This window comes from Balaenoptera borealis (genome assembly GCF_965194805.1).
Source record: "Balaenoptera borealis genome assembly, chromosome: 7".
Taxonomy (NCBI): Eukaryota; Metazoa; Chordata; class Mammalia; order Artiodactyla; family Balaenopteridae; genus Balaenoptera; species Balaenoptera borealis.
Genome location: NC_138864.1, coordinates 53466206 through 53492070, shown reverse-complemented (window position 1 = coordinate 53492070; position 25865 = coordinate 53466206). Strand labels below are relative to the sequence as shown.

The following is a 25865-nucleotide window of genomic DNA, read 5'->3' as shown; positions in this document are numbered from 1 at the left end:
ATCGGGCCAATGCCGCCCCAGCTGGAGCCAATCGCGGCGCGCGAGGGGCGGGGCTGGCCGCGCAGATCTTTAAAGCAACCTGCTAGAGCCCCGCCCCGGCGCGTGGGTAGCTGTCAACGCCGGGCCCGCGCTCGCAGCCGGTGAGCCGCAGGCAGTCGGCCCTCAGGGGAGCAGCGCCGCAGCTGCCCTGGGGATTGTGGGATGCGGGACTCGGGAGTGCTCGGGGCGTGTTGACGACCCTTGCCCGGAGCCCAGCTAACGGCTGGGATCGCTAGCTCTAACGGCTGATCCCGTGCCCAGAATCCGACTCCCCAGCCTAGTGGCATCCGTAGCTACAAGGCCGAGCCAGCAGCAGCGGCGGCTCCCGCACCTGACCCAGGGCTAACTCCCAGGAAAGGAGCAGATTTTCTTTTGTCCTAACGCCCTCCCCTGGCCTAGTAGACAGCTACAGATAGCCCAAAGAGGGAAACTGCCCCCAGAACATCCCTCTTGCGGCGTCTGGTGGTGGGATTTTTGACGCCACTTCGCTCCTACCCTAGCCCCCAGCAAGGCCTGCAGCCCGGACTGACCACCCACAGAAGAACGAGAGCGGTGCGAGTGTACACTCTGCTCCTTTCACCCATCTCCCGTCTTGGGCAGTGCCCCCGGAATTAGTGGGGGGGTGCCGGTGAGCCTCCGGGCAGTGTTTGGAATCTAGCGCCCACTTCCCAGAGCCTCTCCACCCCTCCGGCCTTACCAGCAGGGAGGTCCTGGCTTCGGCCCGAGTTCTCTGGTGCTCATTTAGGTCGGTCGTTCACCTCGCTTTGCATCAATATGCCCAGATTTTTTTAAAACTTTATATTTCATATTGGGGTATAGCCCATTATAGAGTTGTGATAGTTTCCTGTGCACAGCAAAGCCACTCAGCCATACATATACATGTATCCATTCTCCCCGAAACTCCCCTCCCATCCAGGCTGCCACATAACATTGAGCAGAGTTCCCTGTGCTCTACAGTAGGTCCTTGTTGGTTATCCATCTTAAATTTAGCAGTGTGTACATGTCTAACCCAAACTCCCTAACCATCCCTTCCCCACCCCCCCCTTCCCCTCTGGTAACCATAAGTTTGATCTCTAAGTCTGTGAGTCTGTTTCTGTCTTGTGAATGACTTCATTTGTATCATTTCTTTTTAGGCTCCGCGTATAAGGGATATCATATATTTCTCTTTCTCTGACTTACTTTACTCAGTATGACAATCTCTAGATCCATCCATGTTGCTGCAAATGAATATGCGCAGATTTTAGAGTGAAATCCTTATTGACAGCTATCCCTGTGGAGCCTAGCACGGTGCTGTGCATAGAACAGGTTCTCAAATGTTCACTAAATTTAACTGGAAGTCACATTTGGAATTATTTTACTCTAATTTTACAGTTTTGGTGGTTCTAAAATCCATTAAACTTCCAGCTCTGGTTTTGACATTTCTGTCAAAGAATATTATAGAATAGATATATAGATATAGTGTAGATATCTCTGTACTTCTTATATATTATACAAAGTACTACAGGAGGTTACTGTTACTCTATGTTGAACGCTTTTAAAACAGAGTTATGTATATTAAAGCTGTAGGTTACTAATTTCCGAGGTTGTAAAAAATTTTAAAGCTCTATTAAATGAAATCATCAGGGCAAAGACTGAGCCCTTTCATCCACTCATCCTAATCATAGTGGAATGAAAATACATGTAGAAAAAAAAAACTGTCTTAACTAATTTACTATGATAAATATTCAGATATTAAAATTATAAGAAACAATTCAGACAGATTTTAAACATTATCTTTCACATAAATAAAAGTAGAAGGTTTTTCCAGGTCAGTGCACTTGTTGCCAAACATTTCTTGTCGGCTCTATGGTGACATAGAGGCTTGTAAGGAGGTTTACCCTACTCAAATTGAAACTGTTGTTTAAACACAGATGAAAACTGCATAGAAAAGACAGTGGAAAGCCATCAATTATCAAGAAAATTCCATGCTGGTTTGTCCTGCACGAGTGAGAGAACACATATGTCTGAAACACTTATCAGGAAGACAAAAATGAGTGGTCATGTCAAATAGGGAAAAGTGAGGTGTCATTATTCTCAAAATTGGCTTTCTAGCCTTTCAAGTACATTTTCATGTTATTTGTACTACGAATTTATATTTATGACTGAAGACTTGGTAAAACTCCATCTTAGATGATTAGGTGATAATGTTATTTTTTCAAGTGCTAACTTTTAGGGGGATTCAGTTGACAGTGGCACTTGCTGAAGAAGATTTTGCCTTAAAGCATCTTTTCTATGTACAGCGTGCTATTAAACTGCCACATGGGGGCCTTATGTGATAAAGCTTTTTTCTTAATTATCTTGAGCTATATGTCCTGGGTCTCATTCTTTCTCCAGATTACTAATCCGGTGATAACTAATCAATTATATGCAGTGCGAAGTACAATACTACTATACAGCCACATGAGTTTTCACATTACTTTTTGAACTTTTTTTGGCACCTATTGCAATTCTTTATTTATCCAAGAATTTGCACAAAGGTTATTCAGAGAGGTAAAAAGACACAACAAAAATAATGAAAACAGTAGATGCTGAATTTAACCTACAAGAATTCTGTAGAACTGAATGGGCAGGTCATACTCATTCACTATTTTCCCAATCACCTTGTTCTCCCCATCAAAAAAGACAAAAATTTTTTTAAAAAGAGACAAAATTACAACTGTGACATATAAAATGTCCTCAAATCTAAAATGCTACAAGCCAGAGAGATTACCAAAGCATCATTTATAATCTCAAAGAAGTGGACTTTCTTTTTAAAAAAAAAATAAATTTATGTATTTATTTATTTATTTTGGTTGCATGGCGTCTTAGTTGTGGCACACAGGATCTTCATTGCAGCACGCGGGATCTTTAATTGTGGCATGTAGGCTCATAGTTGCAGCATGCGAGCTTCTTAGTTGTGGCATGCATGAGGACTCTAGTTCCCTGACCAGGGATTGAACCTGGGCCCCCTGAATTGGGAGCGTGAAATCTTACCCACTGGACCACCAGGGAAGTCCCTCAAAGAAGTGGACTTCCTGTGTATGCCCAAACCCAGCAGCCATACAGAAAAGATTGATAAAATTGAAGAGACAATTTTTTTTTAATCCATGAAGCAAGTTTCACCATAAACACAAAGGAAAAATGACAGACCGAGAAAAGATATTTGACATTCTCATCATGGACAAAAAGCTAATTTCCTTTTATACACAATGTTCCTGCGGATCAATAAGCACAGTTTCAGTAGAATGATGAAGGTGGAAGCCAAATAGGAGAGACTAAAAGAGTGGGAAGTGAGAATCACACAACTCACTTAGGATATTGGTATTTTATCCCTATCGTTGTGTTGTTACTTTTCATGGAAATGACCTGAGCACATTTTAAAGCTGATAGAATGAATCCACTGGGAAGGAAACGTTAGAAACGCAAGAGAGAGAAAAAATGATCAGAAGTGAGAATATGGAAGAGCACTGGGATCCAAGACACAGATGCATGAATTGAGCTTTGGTTAAAGGTACTAATTCTCATTTGTAACCATAGAGAAGGGTGGGAGCACAGGTGCAAACATAAGTAGTTTTAAGCATTTATTATTAGAAGTTGAGGAAGTTCCCATCTGGTAACTTGTGCTTTATCTGCAAATTAAAAGACAAAGTCACCAGCTGAAAGATTCAAACAGTCCATCTTACAGTGAATAGTAGAATGAGTTGACTAATTAAATTTAGGACTCCAGGTCAGTGTTTGAGGACCTATTTAAGACTGGCGATGATGAATTTACAATGGACATATCCATCCTATTGTGTGACTTTCCTTGATATTATTAGTGTATTAGTCATCTCAGGCTGCCGTAACAAACACCATAGTGTGGTGGCTTAAATAATATAGATCTATTTTCTCAAAGTTCTGGAGGCTGGGAAGTCCAAGATCAAGGTGCCAATTTGGTTCCTGGTGAAAACTCTCTTTCTGGCTTGTAGGTGGCGCCATCTCCCTGTGTGCTCACAAGACCTCTTTGTGTGCAGAAGGTTGGGTAGCGGGTGTGAGAGAGAGAGAGAGAGAGAGGGAGCAAGCTCTCTGGTGTCTCTTCTTAGAAGGGCACTAATCCATTATAAGGACCCATCCTCCTGACCTCATCTAACCCTAATCACCTCCCAAAGGCTCCATCTCCAAATACCATCACACTGGGGCGGGGGGTGGGGGTGGGGTAGTGCCTCAGTGTATGAATTTGGGGTGAACACAACATTCAGCCCAGAACGATTAGACTGCTGGCATGCAGGTAATAAGGAAAATGTTGATTTCATGCAGGAATGAGATTTTTATGAAAGGGTAAAAGGAAAAGACAAAAATACAAGGAAGTTTGGGATATGAACAGTGCGATTCTAAAGCACTTTAGGTTGGACACAGAGGGAAAGACGAAAAGAGAGAAATGATGGGTTGGGGTAGAGAAGAGGGATCAAAGGCCTGGATGATCTGTTAAGTCCAAAGAATAATCATAATGGATATAGTTGGATAAGCAAAGTAAGAGAGGAGATTGGAGATTGTGGTCAGAGAGTGATACGCTTGAATAGCAGTTTTAGAATTAGAGCAGTTATGGGTGATGACAAAATCCAAGGTTTGTAACCATGGTAATACGTACCAGTGGAGGGGTTGAGGAGTAGAGCTGGTGATGAAAAGAGGTTAAAAAGAAAAATTCAGAAGTCAGAGTGTTGAATGGCAATTTATGCTGTTATGAAGTCATCCAGAATTACGGCAGGATTTAGAATACATAGTAGCCACTGTTATCTTCAATAATTCAGTGGGAATACGTGGGAGATTAGTAGATAACAATGCTGTCAAATTACCTAAGCCTCAAGCATTGAGAGCAAATTTTGTTGGTTTGCTTGCTTTTTACAAGAAGGTGGAGAAATAATGGTCTAGAAGTGGCAGTAGAAACCAGGAAAAACACTACTCCTCTGGGCCAGAGGTATAAAAGGGATGAAAATTATTCAAAACAAAACAAAACAAAAACATCCGTTTGAGAGTTTGACAAGGGAAGCAGAATCCTTATGGGAGATCCATGTTTCCATTGTACCCATGGAGGATACAAGGTAGTCTTAGTCATACAGCAAAAGTTCCAGAGGGCATGATGGAAGAGGGTGGCAGACAAGGTCCAGGGCAAGGAAGTGCAAAACATGTTGGTATGGATGGTGAGGCTGGCGTTACAGGCTATGTTGAAGAGTACCTTGACAGGTCTCACAAATTGTTCTGTGTGAAAAGGCTTACTCTTTGAATAAAGGTTGATAAAAACAAGTTGGATTTGGTCTTACAGTTTCTTTGAGGAGGGCAATATGGGCTCTTTCTTCTTCTTCTTCCTCTTCTTCTTCTTCTTCTCCTTCTTCTGTTTTTTTTTTTTTTTTTTTGTCTTGGAGAGGGGTGTTAATAAACCAAAAATTACAGACTCCAGACACTGCATGGTTTATATCAATGAATCTTCAGAGCCATTCTCTGATATAGGTAGTTATATTCTCCCATTTACAAGCAAGGAAGCAGAGAGTCTAAGTAACACAGTCACAAAATAAGTGGCAGAGCTGAGATTGAAATCTTGATCTATTGGGTGCAAAGGTCCATTCTTTTTCCTAACATGTTTACTACATTTTTGAGAAAGTAGCTCCAGGTAAGGCATAACATAAAACCCCTGCTTTGCACACAGAGTACTTAAGAATCAAGAAGGATGGTAGGGAATGACCAACTGCATCCCTCGTGGAATACAGTCTCCAGGGAGTTGAGAGCACCAGAGCTCAGGCTTCCATAATGCTTTATAAGAAATATAGAATGCGTTTCACCACTGGAGTCAGCGAGAAAGTCACCTGACCAACTTAGGGAGGGCAGCAGTTCTTTCATTTCTCTCCTCCCTTTTACTGTTCTTTTTGGACTAGAAACTTAGCCTCATGTTACACCAAACTGAATTACTTTACGCCAAAGGAAATTGTGCCAAAGGGAACTGTTGTCAGCATTTGCCAGTACATTAACTTTGTTTTCTACCCAGTCCCCTCCTCTTCTGTGTTTCTATCACATATCATCAACATTTTTTTATGTCATCTTAACAACAATAAAAACTCTTCTACACCATCATAATAACAAAACACTATTCACGGTGTGGTTGTATCATAATTTACTCCATCAACCCCACATTGTTGAACTTTTAGCTTGATTCCAACTATATTATTATAGACAACGTCAACATTGCAATATCTGTATATCCACAATTTCTGCTTTAAGAGAAATTGTTGCATACACTCAACTATGTGCTGAGTCAAAGGATATGAAAATTTTAATGGTTAGAAATTAAATTTTTCTCTAGAGCTGTCTTACCAATTTACACTTCTACTAACAGTACATAAAAGAGCTTTCCTAAACCCTTCCCTATTCTGGGAACTATCATTCTTTTTGCTGTTTTTCCATATAATATGCAAAGGGCAAGATCTTATTTAAATTTTTAAAATATTTATTTTCTTTTTATTTTTTTGACTGCGTCGAGTCTTCGTCGTGGTGCGTGGGCTTCTCTCTAGTGGTGGCGTGCGGGTTTTCTCTCTGTAGTTGTGGCACGCAGGCTCCAGAGTGTGTGGGCTCTGTAGTTTGCAGCAGGTGGGCTCTCTCATTGAGGTGCACAACTAACTGTATGCAACAATTTCTCTTAAAGTAGAAATTGTGGATATACAGATGTTGCAATGCTGATGTTGTCTAAAATAATACAGTAGTTGGAATCAAGTTGTGGCGCGCGGCTTAGTTGCCCCAAGGCATGTGGGATCTTAGTTCCCCGACCAGGGATCGAACCCTCGTCCCCTGCATTGGAAGGCGGAGTCTTTACCACTGGACCACCAGGGAGGTCCCTTGTTTAAATTTTACCTTTTTATTTTATTTTTTTTTTGATGTGGACCGCTTCTAAAGTCTTTATTGAGTTTGTTACAATACTGCTTATGTTTTATGTTTTGGTTTTTTGGCCACAAGGCATGTGGGATCTTAGTCCCCCGGCCAGGGAGCGAACCTGCACCCCCCTGCATTGGAAGGCGAAGTCTTAACCACTGGACCGCCAGGGAAGTCCCTTAACTTTTTTTATTAGTAGTGAAATTGTACATTTATTTCATGTGCTTATTTGTCACTTATATTTTGTCTTTGGGTTTGCCTATTCATGTCCTTTGACCATTTTTTCTAAAAGAGTATGAGTCTTTTTTATAGTGATTATCGTATTGGTCTATTGTATGTATAGTAAATACTTTTTCTAGCTTGCTGTTGCCTCGTTTATGGTGCCTATAGAGTTATTGTATAGAGAGATGTTGAAAATGTTTTATATAAATTAAATTCATCGTTCTTTTCCTTTATTGGTCTCTCCTTTGGTCATATTAGAAAGGCCTTTGCCACCCCCAAGATTATACAGATATTTTATGGTTTCTTTTTTACATCAAAAATAGTTCGTCTATTGTTCTCATTTAAAACCATATTTCTGGGGGGAAAGTGGCAGGGGGGTGGTGGTGGTGGGATGAATTGGAAGATTGGGGTTGACATGTATACACTAGAATGTATAAAATGGATAACTAATGAGAACCTGCTGTATAAAAAAATAATTAAAATAAAATTCAAAAAACCAAAAAACCGTATTTCTCTAAAAATTTATGTACACTGTGGCTCCAGGAAGATAGATATCACATTCATCATGTTTAGCATCTGGCACATTGTTTTTAATATTCAATAAATATTTTTTGAATGAAAAAGATAATTCATATATATGAAATACATGAAGGTGTGAAATTAGGATATATGTTTATTTTTTCCAAATGATTAGCCATTTGTCCAATTCTACTTATTAAATGATTCATCTTTTCCCTACTGATTTGAAATATTAAATTTATCATGCAATAATTTTAATAGGAATTTTGCATTTGCAATAAAGATTTGTGCTCATGATAATAAATCCACAGAGACAATGAACTTACGTTTCATAAATGTTTCACAGCAGTTTTTTTCTAGATATCTCTCCAGACACACAATACAGATATACATACTGAATTTTATCCAGATGGGCTCATGCTACATACAGTCAATATATATTTTCACCACCTGTGACTATTTGTATGTGTTCGTTTACAAAGTTTTCTTCCTTTCAAAAATTTTGTATTTTTATACAGTCAAATTTATGTATTCTTATTTTTAAGTTTTCTGGGTTTTCATGCTTAAAAAAGCTTTTCTTTATGCTTAGATTATAAAAATGTTTACCTATCTTTCTGTAGTGTGTTTTTCCTTTTTTTATTTTATTTATTTATTTTTTTTGCATTTGTATATTTGATACTTACAGAACTTATCTTGGTGTAAGAGACATTTGGTAAAAAAGCATAACTTTTCCAAATGACCAATAGTTTAATACTGGTGTTAAATAATGCATTCTTTCCCACTGATATAAAATGCTACTTTTGTTAGATTCTAAATGTTTATATATATTTGAGTCTATTGCTGGATTTTCTATTCTGATCCTCTGATTTATCATTTGTGAACTACTGGTACCAAAATTTCATAAGTACTGAAGCCTTATAATTACTTTAAATATCTAGTAGGGCTTATCTCCTAATTAGTATATTTCAGAAGGTTCTTAGGCAATTTTAGAATGTCTGTTCTTCACAACATTAGAATCATTTTGACACATTCTTCCCCCCCAAAAGGCTATAGAAATTCTAATAAGAATGCACTGCATTAATAGATTATGTTAAAAAATATAAACATCTTTGCAATATTTGCAATGTTCTAAGACCAAGGTGTGTGTCTTCATTTCCTTGCATATTCTTTTATTTCACTCGTGGAGCTTTTGTTGTAAAGTTCCAGTGACAGTATGACTAGGTTTTTTTCTTTCATTATATGTCTAACTAGTTATAATTTTTACAGAGGAAAGATATTTAATTTTGCACAATTATCTTTTTAAGTGTGCTTATTGTTATTAATATATTTTCAGCAGATTCTCTTAGTTTTCCAGGTAAACAGTTATATCATCTGAGTTTATTCATGTAGCGCTTATAATATTGACAGGCACTTGGTAAGTATGCAATAACCATTAGATATAATTATTATGATTATTATTATTTATATTAGTAAGTTATTAGAAAGACTAAATTGTCCATGATGAAGTAAGTAGGTTTACATTTTTGGATCTTGGCAAAATCATTCTAAGTTTCATCTAAAGGTAGTATAAACATGCATATATAGCCGAGATCATTGGGTAAAACAAGAGTAACAAGGGAAGACTTGCTTTATCAGATATTAAAATCTACTGTAAAGTATATAAAAACATACTATAAAATAGCAAGATACTAGCTCAAAAACAGAAAGATTAATAGTGAAGTTAGTGAAGTAACACACAAATCTCTTTAATATCAAGAATTCATTTTCATAGCTAAAACTGTGTGAATGCCAATTCTATAAAGTAGTTTTCTGCAAGTTATCTTAGCTAACTTATTTAAATGTAAGATCTTTAAAAATAATCATCTTGGGGATATTTGGCAAAAGCTAAACATCAGTGAGAAATGGGTTACTTACAAACTTCCAAATAGGATTTTAAACTATGATGTCAAGGATATAAAAATATATATACTGCTTTAATTCTTTCTGCAGGTATACTAAATGAGACTTCTTAAGCTTAAAACAATTTTCAAGAAAATTCTCCTTGAGAGCTTCTTTTTTTAAAAAAAAAATATTTATTTATTATTTTTGGCTGCCTTGTGTCTTAGTTGAGGCACGTAGGATAGCATGGCGACTCTTTGTTGCTGCGAGCAGGCTTCTCTCTAGTTGTGGCGTGTGGGCTTAGTAACCCCACAGCCTGTGGGATCTTAGTTCCCTGACCAGGGATCAAACCCACGTCTCCTGCATTGGAAAGTGGATTCTTAACCACTGCACCACCAGGGATGTCCTTCTTGAGAGATTCTTAAAGTTAAGAGAATTAAAATACGTTTTGGTACCAGTTTACTATGTCCACAGTTGAATTCTGTGTAAACATGTTTAAAATATATCAAAAAGACAATGACAGTAATGATTGCCTCCCTGAATTTTCAGGGTCATGTTAATCATATTGTTATTGAACTCAGGTCTGGTTGCTCACCACTCAAAAGCCAGTACTCAACAGACAAATGTTGGTTAGAAATGAAAAGTTGCTTTATTCCCTGGCGACCTGGGGAGAAGGTAGACTTGTGTCCAAAAACCAACTCTGAAGATTATGCTTGACCATGGAAGTTTTTAAAGGGAGATTCATTTGGGGAGGGGGTCATGGTCTTCATTATCTTCCACTGTGTGCAGACTTTCTTCTGATTGGTTGGTGGTGAAGTAACAGGGCGGTGTTCCAGGAATCTTGTACTTAGCCTGAAGTTACCATCCTCCACCTGAGTGGGGCCTTAGTTCCTGCAGAAAAACTCAAAGGTATTATTATATATATCCCTTGAGGAGGAACCAGGACCCTACTTTATTGCTGTACTATTGTTTCTTGACTGCTCTTCCATTGTTTCTGCATTCCCTCCCTTCCCAAATTAGCATATGTTTGGATCTGCCCTTTGGAACTCAGGGAATGTCAAGGAGGCCAAATGAAGCCTATTTTCAACAAACAAGAAAGGGGGTGGGGAGGACACGGAAAGGATTTGTACCCAGGAGGGCCTCACAGGGTCTTGCTTGGTTTCATTATATATATATACATATATATATATATATATATATATATATATATATATATATGTATATATATGTATATATATAATTATATATACGTGTGTGTGTATATATATATGTATATATATAATTATATATATACATATATACTACCTTATGACCACTAAGATCGCTGCTTGGTGTTCAAAAATTGGACAGCTGCATCCTTCAACTCTAGCCAAGTATATTTCCCTGTGCCAACCAATGAACCTAAAGTTAAGTGGAACGGAGCAGTACCCTGCAGGGTCACCCCCAAGTACAAAACCCCTCTATGTCCCCTGCCTCTATTTTGTAGAAAAGCTGAAGTCTCCTAGGCCTCTCAGAGTCACAAAGGAACAGGCCCAAGCGGTTAAAGATTAGGACAACAGAGTCACAGACTCAGTGTCTGATGAAAGAATGAGATTAACACTATTGCTCATAATAATCTATATCTTTGTGGGCATTAGAATAATTGTAGCCCGCTCTGCCCATATATGTAAGCAGCTCTTTTGCCCCTTTCCTGTTTGTCTATTTCTGTTCCCCTTAAACCTTAATCATAAAAATGATTAGGTAACTAGTTAACATTTAACCTAGCTCCTGATTTTTGCTTTACTGAGTGTACACAATTCCTTGCCTAACCTGTTGATTCCTTTCCTGGATTAGAAGGAGTAAGAATGAAGAATTAAGTAGTTAATTAAGAAGAATTAAGCTGTCTACCCCTAGATTCCCCTTGGTAAATTTGCAGGCAGACCCCATGGGTGCCAGCAGACTACACTGGCAAGAGAGAATCCAATTGCAGGCAGACCACAGGAGCAAGATAGTGTCCAAAGGGAGATCAGGAGAAGTCAGCAGGTCTGCATGCAACAGAAAGATGATGAAGAATCTGACCTCCTACCTTAATGATTAACTGAGATTGTTACCCTTCTTTCCCTTTAAAAATTGTTATGGCTGCGCAGAATCTTCGGGGTTGGTCTCTGGGCAAGAGTTCACCTTCTACCCCAGACTGCCGGCTTTTCTGAATAAAGCACCTTTCATTTCTACCGACACTTGTCCCACAATCATTGGCTTTCGAGCGGTGAGCAGCTGAACCTGAGCTCAGTAACATACGGAAAAGAAGAATGCTATGATTATCATTCAGGTCTTTACCAAGCTTATGTTTAATTTATTGTGTTTCATATAATGGATCTTGATAAAGAGGTTAATATTTGCTCAGGTATGGTTGGCAGAGTTTGGAAGCCAAAGTTTAAGTGGTTATATTTGTTTTCTATTGTTATATAACAAATTACCACAATATTACTGGCTTAAACACGTGCATTTATTAACTCTCTGTTCTGTAGTTTAGAAGTTTGGCACAATATGACGGAGTTCTGTGCTCAGGTCTCACAAGGGTGAAATCAAGGTATCAGCGAAGCTGTGTGCTCATCTGGAAGCTCTGGGAAGAATCTACTTCTAAGCTCTTTCAGGTTGCTGGCAGAATCCAGTCCTTTGCCATTGTAGGAGTCAGGTCCCCGTTTTCTTGCTGGCTATTGGCCAGGGATTGCTCTCAACTCTTAGAGGTCACTCTCAAGTCCTTTTCTTTCTTTTTTTTTTCTTTGGCTGCACCGAGGGGCATGCACGATCTTAGTTCCCCAAACAGGTATGGAACGCGTGTCCACTGCAGTGGAAGCGTGGAGTCTTAACCGCTGGACCACCGGGGAAGTCCCTCAAGTCCTTTTCATATGGCTTCCTCCATCTTCAAGTCAGCAACAGACACTGAAGCCCTCTCATGCTCTGAAGCTCTGATGTCCTCTTCTGCCACTAGACAGAGAAAACTTTGCTTTTAAAGGGCTCATGCAATTAGGTTTGGCCCAACTAGATAATCTCCCTAACTCAAGGTCAACTGATTAGTAACCTGAACTTTATCTGCAAAATCCCTTATGTCACTGTGAAATAAAATTCACATTTTATGGTGAGACCAAAAAATTTAAACATAAAAAATTTTCTCTGCCCTTTGACCGCCTATGTCCCTTCTACTGTACACTGTGTATCTGCATTATGCGTTCGACCAAACCTCCCCATCGGCAGAAATACCTGCTCAACCATAAACAGCAACATTCCCGTAGCAGCAATAAGAGAATTCCTTAAAAGATAACATTCCTTCGTGATCTTGTAAGGGGCCATGATGACGCTCGTATCTGGATTGTGTAACCTGTCCGTAAAACGTCATTTAATGTACAGCCCTCTGTCTCAGAAAACTTGGGTAATTGTGCCTTGACTTCTAAAGGGCTGAACAGTTCTCAGAGTTTTCTGAGACACTCTTCCCAGGGTAAAACCCTCAGATTTGGCTGGAATAAAATTTGCCATTTCTTTCTTAGGTCAACGGATTAATTTGTCATCAATACCACATACAATAATGTAATCTCAGGAGTAACACCAGGGAGCAGATATCATAAGGGCCATCTCAGGATTTTGCCCACTGCAGTGGTGAAAGAAACAATACAATCCTTAAAAGAGTTATTTTGCTAAATGTCTGTTAATTTGGCATTGACCTCCCCACTCCAAACCATTTCCATTGAAATCCTTGTAAGAATTTTGATACACCTAACTTCAAAGAGACCATTAATCAACTGGCGGTCTCCATAGCTTGGGAAAGCAACATTTGTCTTTCTTGTTCATTCAATAAATATTTTTTTAGCTGCTGTATTAGTCAGAGTTCTCCAGAGAAACAGAACCAATAGTATATATATATGTATATATAAAGATAGACATAAGAGGAGATTTATTATAGGAAAAAGCTCACATGTCTCAGCTCCAGCAAAGAGACTGAATTTGCCTTCCTTCTCTTTTGTCCTATTCCAGCCCTCAGCAGATTGGATAATGCCCAATGGGTGAGGGCAGTCTTCTTTGCTCAGTGTGCTAATTCAAATGCTAATCTCTTCTGTAGACACTCTTTACAGACACATCTAAAAATAATGTTTTACCAGCTATCAGGGCATCCTTTAGACCAGTCAAGTTGACAGGTTAAAATTAGCTATCACAGCTGCCCACTATGTGACAGACACTGTCGTAGGTGGTGGAGAAACCGTGCACCTCAGATTGGGACTTGAACCCACATGCCAGGACTTGAACCCAGCCTCAACTCAGATCGGGACTCGAACCTGGCCAAAACCCACAGTCTTCCAACTGGGATCACACACCTGGTTTCAGGACTTAATGAGGCTCAGGTTCTTTTTCTTTTTTTAAAAAAAATTTATTTATTTATATATTTATTTTCATTTATTTATTTTTTGGCTGTGTTGGGTCTTTGGTGCTGCATGCAGGCTTTCTCTAGTTGCGGTGAGCGGGGGCTACTCTTCATTGTGGTGTGTGGGCTTCTCATTGCCGTGGCTTCTCTTGTTGTGGAGCACGGGCTCTAGGCACGCAGGCTCAGTAGTCGTGGCACACAGGCTCCGCGGCATGTGGGATCTTCCCGGACCAGGGCTCGAACCCATGTCCCCTGCATTGGTAGACGGATTCTTAACCACGGTGCCACCAGGAAGATAGCATAATATCTATACTTCTTTATCAGGCATTTCTTCTTTCTCACAAAGAATTCCCTGTCGGGGCTTCCCTGGTGGCACAGTGGTTAAGAATCCGCCTGCCAATGCAGAGGAAATCGGTTCGAGCCGTTGTCCGGGAAGATCCCACATGCTGCGGAGCAACCAAGCCCATGCACCGCAGCTATTGAGCCTGCACACTAGAGCCCACAAGCCACAACTACAGAAGGCTGCGTGCCTAGAGCCCGTGCTCTGCAACAAGAGAAGCCACCGCATGAGAAGCCTGCATACCGCAACAAAGAGTAGCCCCCGCTCGCCACAACTAGAGAGGGCCCGCGAACAGCAACGAAGACCCAATGCAGCCAAAAATAAATACATAAATAAATAAATTAAAAAAAAAAAAGAAACTTAAAAAAAAAGAATTCTCTGTCATTCTTCAGGTTTGTCTGATAGGGTATTTCGAATGATCTTTGTCCTTTTCTTCTACATTCTCATGCTGCACAAGACTTCCAAGGCTTCACAATGCAGAAATCGAAAAAATTCAGTAACAGCCCAGAATATGATCACACTTCAGATGCCTTATTATTCCAATAGACGATACTAATATAAAATATAAATAACACTCAGGTACAGAATTTTACAGGGCAGATGCTTCTTGTTCTTTTACCTCATTTCTATAAAAATCTACTCTCCTTTAAATATGTTATACTTACCTGAAGCAATAGCCAAAGAGGTATAAATTACACCTTCTACTGACTGTGAACTTACTCATTAACGAAGCTAAGAACAAGGATAATTGCTAGACTCTCTCTCAATGCCATCTTCCTTAATCTTCTGAGTGTTCTCCATCCCCACCAGTCAAGAAGATTTTGCAGATCTTTACTTTCTGTAATCTGTACTGAAAAATCAGTTTTTTCCAATATAAAATTAGATAGATGTACCTTTTCAAACTTATAAACTCTGGACATTCGGGTATGACCTCATGCCCTCCTACCCTTTCCTCCCTTGATTACTTCTTATTAATAGCCTATTTTAGCAACTTTATTACACACATCTACAAATTATGTTATCATGACATTTAAGGGCCGTCTACGATCTTGGTGTTGGTACCTTCAAAGTATACCCAGAATCTGAACACTTCTCATTACTCCCACTGTTGCTCCTCTGGGATGACCCAGATTATTGGAACAGCTTCCCAACTGACTTCCTGCTTCTTCCCGTGGCCTCTCTATAGTCTGATTTCAATTTAGCAGCCAGAATGATAAGATTATGTTACACCTCTGCTCTAAATCCTCCAATGGTTTTCTCTCTCACTCCAAGTAAAAGGCCCTATAGGACCGAATCATATGTCACTGTCACTTCTCTGTCATCATCTCCTACCTCTTAGCCCTCTTGGTCACTCTGCTCGGACCACACTGGCTTCCTGCAGCTCTTTGGACATGTCAGCGATGCTCCTGCCTCAGGGCCTTTGCACTGCTATACCCCAGATAAGAGCAGGGCTCATTTTCTTACCTACTTTAATCATCTACTCAGTGAAGCCTTCCCCAGTACCACTCCAAACTGCAAACCTGTTTGCTCTGAATTCCTTATCCTCTTTCATTGATTTGTTTGTCTCTATAGCACCATCTTAATACAATAATTTCCACTCATCCATTTGTTCATTTTCTATCTCCTCTCACAATGATGTAAAACTTCATCAGTGCAAAAAATTTTTGTAGGTTTTGTTCACTGATATAAAACAATGCTTGACATATTATAGGTGTTTAATTATTATTTTTGAATTGATGAAACCAGCCTCAGTTTTCTTTTCCTACTTTTTCTGCCTTTTATTCATTCACTCATTTATTAAACACATTATAATCTGGGTATTATGCTGGGGTTACAAAAATGAATGACAACCTCTTCTGTCAAAGTGATCACCTGCACGCACACCAATCATTACAACACATTGAGGTGGGCGGGTGGGGGAGGGGAAAGGGATAAACTGGGAGATCGGGATTGACATATACACACTACTATACATAAAATAGGGACTTCCCTGGTGGCACAGTGGTTAAGAATGCGCCTGCCAATGCACGGGACATGGGTTTGAGCCCTGGTCTGGGAAGATCCCACATGCTGCGGAGCAATTAAACCCATGCGCCACAACTACTGAGCCTGCGCTCTAAAGACTGTGAGCCACAACTACTGAGCCCACGTGCCACAACTACTGAAGCCCGCGTGCCTAGAGCCCATGCTCCACAACAAGAGAAGCCACTGCAATGAGAAGCCCGCGTACCACAACGAAGAGTAGCCCCCGCTCGCCGCAACTAGAGAAAGCCTGCATGCAGCAACAAAGACCCAACGCAGCCAAAAATAAATAAATAAATCTATTAAAAAATAAAATAAAATAGATAACTAATAAGAACCTACTATATAGCACAGGGAACTCTACTCAGTACTCTGTAATGACCTACATGGGAAAAGAATCTAAAAAAGAGTGGATATTTGTATATGTATAACTGATTCACTTTGCTGTGCAGCAGAAACTAACACAACATTGTAAATCAACTATACTCCAATAAAAATTAATTTTAAAAAACACATTGATAGGTACTCTCATAATGAAACCTGGTACAGTACATATTAGAACATCGAAGGGGGAACAAGTAATTTTACTTGAGCGCTGGAGATAGGAAGGGACTTGCTGAGTAGGTGTTCAGTGAGTGGGCTTCAGAGGGAAGAACATTATAAGCAGAGAGTACAGCCTAAACAAAATCTGTGGTGAGTAAGGATGTGGGTATCAGAACTGCAGTTGGTTAAGTAAGACTGGAGCAGAGGTGTCAAGAGAGAAGGCTGAAAAGGGTAACACAAGCCAGAATTTGGAAGCCCTTGTGTGCAAAAGAATTTGAACTATATTATTTAGGCAGCTGAGAGTCACTGAAAGGTTTTAGTCAGGAAAGTGTCACAGTCAGATCTGTTTTTCTGGCAACTTTAGAAAGATCATTCTGGAATTTGAGTGGGAGGGGATTGAGACCAGAGGCGAAGAGCAGGTGGAATTTCTTAGAGTAATTCCTCATTTTTGCCTTCTTCATTCCTAGGCCTCTCATTAACTCTCAGTGGACGACACAGCCCAACTTTATTTATTCATTAATTCAACCCATACAGATTAAGCCCCTACTCTGGGCACAGATTTTTGGGGATTATGGAAGCAGACAGGATAGACAGAGCTCCTTCCTTAATGAATTTACAGTGTAGCAGTAGGAAACGAACAAGTTATAAACATAAAAGGCAAAACCAATAGTAATTATTATATTTAAACTTGGTGAATTTTAACACATTTTAGTTTGCTTTATTTTAGATTGCAACACTCTTCTTACACAATGAACATTCACCTTGAAGAGTATTTTTATTTGATCTAATGCTTTGTAATGCAAGGTCATGCATGAACTTTGAAATGCTATAAACTGGGCCATACCATAAGCTATAGTACATAAATATCAGTCAGGGTTTTTCCTTTCATCATAATATAATTTTTTTTTTTTTGGTTTGGGTAGAGAACTAACTTCATAAAGAAAAAAGTTATTAAACCATTTAGAATAGTTTGGTTAAAATGAGGAGCAAGTAAATAGAAGATATTAAATATTATCGTGAACCCAAAGGATAATTTAACAGAAGTTTTTATAGGTTAACAAACAAAAACAAATCTTCCTTTTCTTAGATCCAATTTTTGATGAAAGAAATTCAGGTTTTAATATCTGAAGGAAGAATTTTTAAAATAAAGTCATTTTAATATAATTCAGCTACTTCTGAGAAATAAATGGTAAAAGATGAAAAGAAAGAAGAAAAATATAGAGAAAATTCACTGGGAATAGTTGCGTTTGAAGTATTTGCTGTCTCAGGAGCTGTGATGAAGTTTTCCCACTGAACCTGGAAATCAGATTACCCTCTGATAGTTAAATTTCAAAACCTATATATAATGGATCAAAATAGAAATATACCAAAGTACCTTAAAACATATGGCTAGGAAAGCAAGACACAGAGTCAATATTTGTAAAAGTCGTAATAAATCAAAGGGAAAAAATGGGATCAACTGGAAGAGTCTGGATTGATCAGCCATAAAATCCTGTTGTTTCTGTAAGTAAGCGTTGGCAGTGCCGAGTGGAGACCCATTCATGGGAGGAGTGTCCTCAGCCAAGGTGCCCCTATGCCTCTGGTGGCAGGTAATTCTCCACTGTGCACATAGACATAGGATATGTGAGTTTCCACCAAACATAAATGTAATAACTTCCACGTATCCCTATAAGTCTTGACGTGATATCTACAGGTAGACAAATCACCCATTATACTGTGCAAAATTTAGTCTATGTTTCAATAACTCAGAAAAAAAATTTGTTATCTGAGTTGTCCATAGTATACCCTGTGCTAAATTTAACTGTAAAACATAAATGTTATTGTATGGCAAGATTTTACTTATTCACTACTTGTGAGTTTCTTAAAGCCAAGAACAAATTTTTATTCTTTTATTCCATTGTGCATAGCACAATGCCTTGCACGTAACATACAATCAAATATTTAAATGGAAAACGTGACATTATAGAGAGTTTTAAAAATATACAAATTCTTTATTCTAAATGATAATCCCTTGTATTCTGATAAAACTTTATAGAAGTCAAAAACTAAAAGTGCAAGTTTTACTTTCAGTAAAGTCTGTGAAAAAAGTGTCACACTTATTATAGAAATACATCATGCTATTGTACTTATAGAATAATAGAACATGCATATTTTTAAATTTTGGAAATAACAACTCACGTTTTCTTTACCCAAATATTCAGGGCTTTTCATTATGTGCAAGCAGTATTATACAATTGTAATCACATGGTAAAAACAACCTTGTGTCCTGTGTTTTTCCTTATTTATACGGTAAACTCTTGCTATGTTATTCCACAGTCCTCTTATACATGAAAGTGGTCACAAATCATAATTCACTTTTGTTCCCCTATTGTTGAATAATTATTTTCCAGTGTATTATTTGTACTTCAAATAACATTATGATAATCAAGTTTGTCATAAAGCTTTTTGTATTTAGGATTATTTTTCTAAGACCAATTTCCAGGAGAATATATACATACATATATATATATATATATATATATATATATATATATATATATATATACCTTGAGAAAAGGTCTATACTTTTGGCTGAAATTTTCCTTTTTACTATACACCATGCTTGGGACAGTGATATTCTTCACTGTATTATGTAAAAACATTGTCGTCCATCAACTCATTTGTGAAAATTATGGGCTTAAGGAACATCTGAATGTTGAGGAAAAAAAAAAAAGAAAAAGTCTTAATATACATGCATCCATGCCTTCCCATTCCATGTCTTTCCTCATTCTTCCAATTATCCCCATTTCCCTAGACACTTCCTTTGCTTCCTTTAAAGGAAATAACCACATAAATCCTGAAATCCTTTTGATGTACAAGACTTATTTAGAAAGGAGAGATATTTTTCTTTTTTAAAGTCTAATTTAATTTATATCCTGGTTTGTACTGCCTCATCAGAACAGATCAGGCAAATTTTCCTGAAGATTTATTATAATATTAAGATTCTTGGAGTAGAATTTTCTCACTGCCACATAGGGTAAGAACTCCTTTATACTTGCTTATGAATCCCGCCATGAGCCTAGCATTAGGGATGAAGGACTACAGGAAGAATACCCTGAGTAAACCGACATCCACTGGGAATTAAGTCTCCAGGATTTTGTTTCTTATCCATCCTTGCTAAATTCTAGAATTTCATCATGTAGGATACTGGTGTTTCTTCACGATCCTAGAATCAGTAGACAAGATACTCTCGGAGTCTACATTCAAGAAAACATCAAGCGAGAAAGACAAATATCATATGATATCACTTCTATGTGGAATCTAAAATATGATACAAATGAACTTATTTACAAAACAGAAATAGACCCACAGACATAGAAAACAGACTTACAGTTACCAAAGGGGAAAGGGATGGGGGGCGGGGGCGGGAGGGAGAAGTTAGGAGTATGGGATTAACAGATACAAACTAGTATACATGAAGTAGATAAACAACAAGGCCCTCCTGTATAGCACAGGGAACTATATTCAATATCCTGTAATAAACCATAATGGAAGAGAAAAAAAAAAAACCATCAGGGAACACATGGAATTGTACAACCCAGAAACATAAACTAAGGTTTCCTGCCATCACTCCCAAGCTAACAGCAATTATTAAAAACTCTTCTCACACACACTCCACCCATAGAGGCTATGACAACACCTTTCTGGATTTAATTGCCAATCTTCCCATGTCCCAAGGCTACGCTGAGAGCCATGTCATTCAGAAACTAGCTCCGAAACCTGCCTACCAAATCATTCAAACACGCTCCAGCTCAGTAGTTTTAACAGGCCTGATTTTACTTTTAAGAAACTGTTGACAATATATAACAATTGCTGGTGCAGGTTGGTTTGAAGTTTTCATGAACTTGAATTGCTTTCCTTGGCACATTGATGGAGACTATTTTAAGTACCTTTCCAACAACAAAACATGCACCTCAAATATTCATCCTCTCAAACTCTTAATATAGCTTCATTTAGCATTAACCTATGTGATTTATTTAGGGAAAAAATCAAATGTGGATATATAGGTTCTCAAAAAAAAGAAAAAAAAAGGATGTCCTTAAGTAGCACAATAGATGCCTGAGAAAAATCTCAGTTCTGCTTTTTAAACACTTAATGTCATTGTGAACCTGAGGAATCATAGAAAAGTGGTTAAAGATGTGGATTCCAAAGTTCAGATTTCGATATGGGATCCTGGCTTCAAATTTCTGTCCTGCCAGTCACTGACTGGGTGTGATTTTATAGCTTTGTAACTTCACCGAGTCTTATTTTCCTTTTCTTTAAAATAAATATAATTATAGCCCTCCTTGTGTCAGGATTAAGTGTGAAAACATCTGATTTAGAGCTCAATAAATATTAGTCATTATTTTTACCTTCTTTCCTCCAATACATTAGGAGCTCTTTTGAGGGCAAGGGCTAACTCATTTCTCTTTATACCTAGCGTGTTCAGTACAATTTCTCAATAAATATTTGTTAAGTTTTGTTGTTATGGGATCCTTAGATCTGAGGGAACCATCTGCAGCACTGCTATTAAAAAAATTTGTAAATAATGTATTTCTTGTGGCACCAGATTACCAGGGCATAGCACGTGGTGACGAAGAGCAGGGAATTCCTTCGAATACTAGTCAAGAATCTTGATCATATAAGACTCTCCAAAAATTTCCAAACCTTTCTTTTCGGTAAAGGTGATTTGCTCTATGTGTAACTAAACATGATTAATTTATACCTTTGTAAGTTTTTTTTTTTTTTTTTTGGCCACGCCACATGGCTTGCAGGATCTTAGTTCTCCCACCAGGGATTGAACCCAGGCCATGGCAGCAAACGTGTCAAGTCGTACCCACTGAAGTGCCAGGAAATTCCCCCTTTGTAACATTTTTATATACAAAGAGTCATAAATCAAAAATTATTCTTTCATGAATAATTATTTTATTTATAAATAAATAAAATTAAAATGTCCTGGTTTTTATTTGCAACGTGTACACAAAACTGAGAATCAAATCTACATAGAACGAAGAATTTCAGACATGCCCTAAGCATTTTTTTTTTTAAATTTAATTATTTATTTATTTATGGCTGCATTGGGTCTTCGTTTCTGTGCGAGGGCTACCTAAGCATTTTTAAAAGTATATTAATGCTCTATTTTCTTCATAGTCTCAGAAAGATAGTAATGTTTTAACTTCATTGAGTCTTAGTTTCCTTATCTTTAAAGGAATTTTTCTGAGAATGTCAAATGAACGTAGTGATGCTTTCCAGATAAGATCTTGCAGTCTTGTTCTGCAAATGTGGAACGATGATTCAAAAAGAGGAGTGCCCAATATAATGAGAGAAAAAGCAAGGGGATGAGCAATGATATTAATTAGTCATTCCTTCATTCAGTAAATATTTACTGAGTGCTCACTATGCTGCATTTGCTGGGAAACAGAAGAACAAAGCAGAGATGGCTTGCCCTTATAGAGCTTATATCTCAATGGGAAAGACACATTTTGTAACGAGCAAAAATTGCAATTGCGCGCGGGCTTTCTCTAGTTGCGGCGAGCGGGGGCTACTTTTCATTGCGGTGCACAGGTTTCTTATTGTGGTGGCTTCTCTTGCTGCGGAGCACAGGCTCTAGGCATGCAGGCTTCAGTAGTTGTGGCACATGGGCTCAGTAGTTGTGGCTCATGGGTTCTAGAGGGCAGGCTCAGTAGTTGTGGCGCACGGGCTTAGTTGCTCTGCGGCATGTGGGATCTTCCCAGACCAGGGCTCGAACCTGTGTCCCCTGCATTGGCAGGCGGATTCTTAACCACTGCGCCACCAGGGAAGTCCCATATGTGCATTTTTATGAGTTACTTTGGCTGTTGTATGGAGAGTGAATTAGAAGTGTTCTAGAATGGATATGGAGAAACTAGGTAGGAAGCTTTCATAGTAGCCCAAGTAAGAGAGTACAGTGGTTATAATGGTTTGGACAAGGTTATTATCACTGTTGAGAAGAAAATGGATTCAATTCTGACATAGAAAGTAAGGGAGACAGGTGTGTGTGTGTGTGTGTGTGTGTGTGTGTGTGTGTGTGTGTGTGTGTGTGTGACAACGCTGACTCCTCCCCTCTCCCCAGGTTTCTCATACAAAGTAAATGGTGGTGTTGGATACTCATATGCCCATCTGAAAGAGAAGCCAATCTGGGGACAGGATCAGTTCAGGGCTCAATGTGAGATGAATTGAGCCACCCAGGTGGCAATTCTAAAGCATGATCTTCAGAATTTACTGTCTTTAAGAGTAACAAAGATGATGGAGAGTGAGAAAAACCGGACTTAGGATAGCAAGAAGGTTCGCCTTTGACATGTGATGAAATGGTAATAGGATAATATGCTTGGCTTGGGTGAGGACTATTTGACTGTAATGCATAGTAATCAATAAAATAAAAGGAACAAACCTAGAGGTGATAGAGCAGAATATTAATTGCAAATTAAATTTCCAGTTCCTGGAAAAGAACACTGCAGTATGATGGCAATTAAAAGCAACACAATAGCTACAAGGTCATGGCATGCTATGTCAAGCAACAGATAAAATACAGTCAAATATTTGGCAGAATTACAGAATTCCTCACTAGGAAGGACTAACACAAGGGAAACCAACTAAAAGATAAGAATCAGAATTCATCAGTGTCTCAAGGAAAGGTTATGCGATAAATTACAAGTTTTACAACTTCTTTTACACTACTGTGGTTAGCATTATGTCCTCATTTTCTAATAATATTAGAAATGTTAATATCATTTAAGGTATCTTAATAGATAATTTAATTATGAATTACAACAAACATGCAACTTGTAATGAGCAATATTTCTTTCATGCATTTTTAAGTATGCACAGTAAAATAAACCCTGGGCCTCAGTTGGCCAGCTTTAGAATCCCAGATAATTGGACTTCAGACACTACTAAGGCAAATAGATAGAGTGGGGACTTCCCTGGTGGCTCAGTGGTTAAGAATCCGCCTGCCAATGCAGGAAACACGGGTTCGAGCCCTGGTCTGGGAAGATCCCACATGCTGCGGAGTGACTAGGCCCGTGAGCCACAGCTACTGAGCCTGCCCTCTAGAACCCATGAGCCACAACTACTGAAGCCCACACAACTAGAGCCCGTGCTTCGCAACAAGAGAAGCCACCACGATGAGAAGCCCATGCACTGCAGCGAAGAGTAACCCTGGCTCGCCGCAACTAGAGAAAGCCCACACACAGCATTGAAGCCCCAACGCAGCCAAAATAAATAAACAAATAAAAAAAATAGTGTACTCTAGAATCTATAGCCCTTCTCCTGGGTCCTGAAAAATGATGATTAAAACAGGCAAGTCTACCTGAGACAGGCTGGGACCTGGGACCTAGGACACTTTGCTGCAGTGTTTGCACCTGGACAAATGTCTTCTTGAGCAACAAAATACAAAGAAACTATAAGGGACTAAAAATAACTGCGTGCATGTGCAGTTGGGGCAAATTACAGACAACATGATACAAAGAGACCAAAAACCCAGCTGCCACTTCTGAAGGGTCGGAAGCAAAAGCAGGGTACTATGCATGCCCTCTGCACACAGCGCCACCAAAGGGGTGGGCAAACTACCTAAGCCACCCCTCCGGCCCAACCCCTGGACCCATCCCTACCCTCACCGCATGTAAAGAGCCAACTCACCCCACCTCGGGGAGCAAGCGAGCAAGCAACGGAAGCTCTTACTTGTTTTCGCTCCCCTCTGTTGCAGCATGAGCTCCAATAAAGCCCCTCCTGAATTTCTTTGTTTCTTTTGTGTGTGTGTGTGTGTGTGTGCTTGGGCTCTTTGTTGTGGTGTGCAGGCTTCTCTCTAGTTGTGAGGTGCAGTTTTTTTCTCTCTCTAGTTGTGGCGTGCAGGCTCCAGGGCGCCTGGGCTCTGTAGTTTGTGGCACGTGGGCTCTCTCGTTGATGCGCGCATGAGCTCAGTAGTTGTGGCGCGTGGGCTTAGTTGCCCCTCAGCATGTGGGATCTTAATTCCCTCACCAAGGATCGAACCCACGTCCCCTGCCTTGTAAGAGGCGGATTCTTTACCACTGAACCACCAGGGAAGTCCCTGCTTGAATTTCTTGACGGGTCTCTTATCAATTTCTATTGATCACGGAGGGCAAGAACCCTGGTCGGTAACATAACTGGTCAAGGACAAAAATAAAATCAAAGTGGGAGAAACTTCACACAAAGCTGAAGTAAAACAGCTAGAGTCTGATTGCACCTGTCCCCCTAACACGTATCCCACACTAGCCAGTCTGAATCCTCACCATTAGAATTCCCTCTCAGTATGATAGAAAGAACAGCAAAGTCAGTGTCAGAAAAGCCATGTCGTTAATGACCCTCTTTCTGATTATATGGACTTCAGTCCAGTCCCTTAGCTTTTCAGAGACTCAGTGTAATAACAGACCTGCATAAGATGACCTCTAAATGCTCTTACAAGCCTAAGCATCCATGAATCTAGAAAGAAACACCGGAGCATGAAAATTACCCTACAGTAGAAACTATTTTATAGAAATAATTTTAAAAGCATTAATATTCAAGGATTCCCAAGATCTTAACTGCATCACTGAAAACCTTCCTCAGCTTCATCCTGTCTCGGTCACATGAGGTCATCCTATTTAAAATTCTAATCTTTCCCTGACTGGCACAGTCTCCTTCCTCTGCTCTGTTTTCCTCCAAAGCATTTTCCACCTTTTAACATACTAAATCACTCATTATCTATGCTTTTGTTGATCTGCCTACCCCTCCACCAAATGTAAGTTTTACCTGGGAAGGGATTTTGTTGTTGTTCCTGGATGGATGCGAAGCACATATAATACCACATGACATACAGAAATTGCTCAGTTAATATTGTTGAATGGATGCAAGAGTGAATCCTCACTACAAATGTAAAATGAAACATTTCCTAACTTAAGTTACAGTTTCAAAATCAGATCTAACCAACTACCATCAGTCTATTAGCACCATGTTCCTTCCATG

The 25865-nt window shown here is 39.1% G+C and overlaps 1 long non-coding RNA gene across 1 annotated transcript; it reads right to left on the bottom strand.

Moving 5' to 3' along the window:
• Positions 1 to 112: 112 nt before the first annotated feature.
• On the bottom strand, positions 113 to 25185 carry LOC309631811. Its single transcript, XR_014246570.1, has 3 exons — positions 21994 to 25185; positions 11636 to 21915; positions 113 to 10461 (listed from the first exon to the last, which is right to left on the bottom strand). It is a non-coding gene; the product is annotated as an uncharacterized lncRNA (long non-coding RNA).
• Between the last annotated feature and the right edge of the window lie 680 nt (positions 25186 to 25865).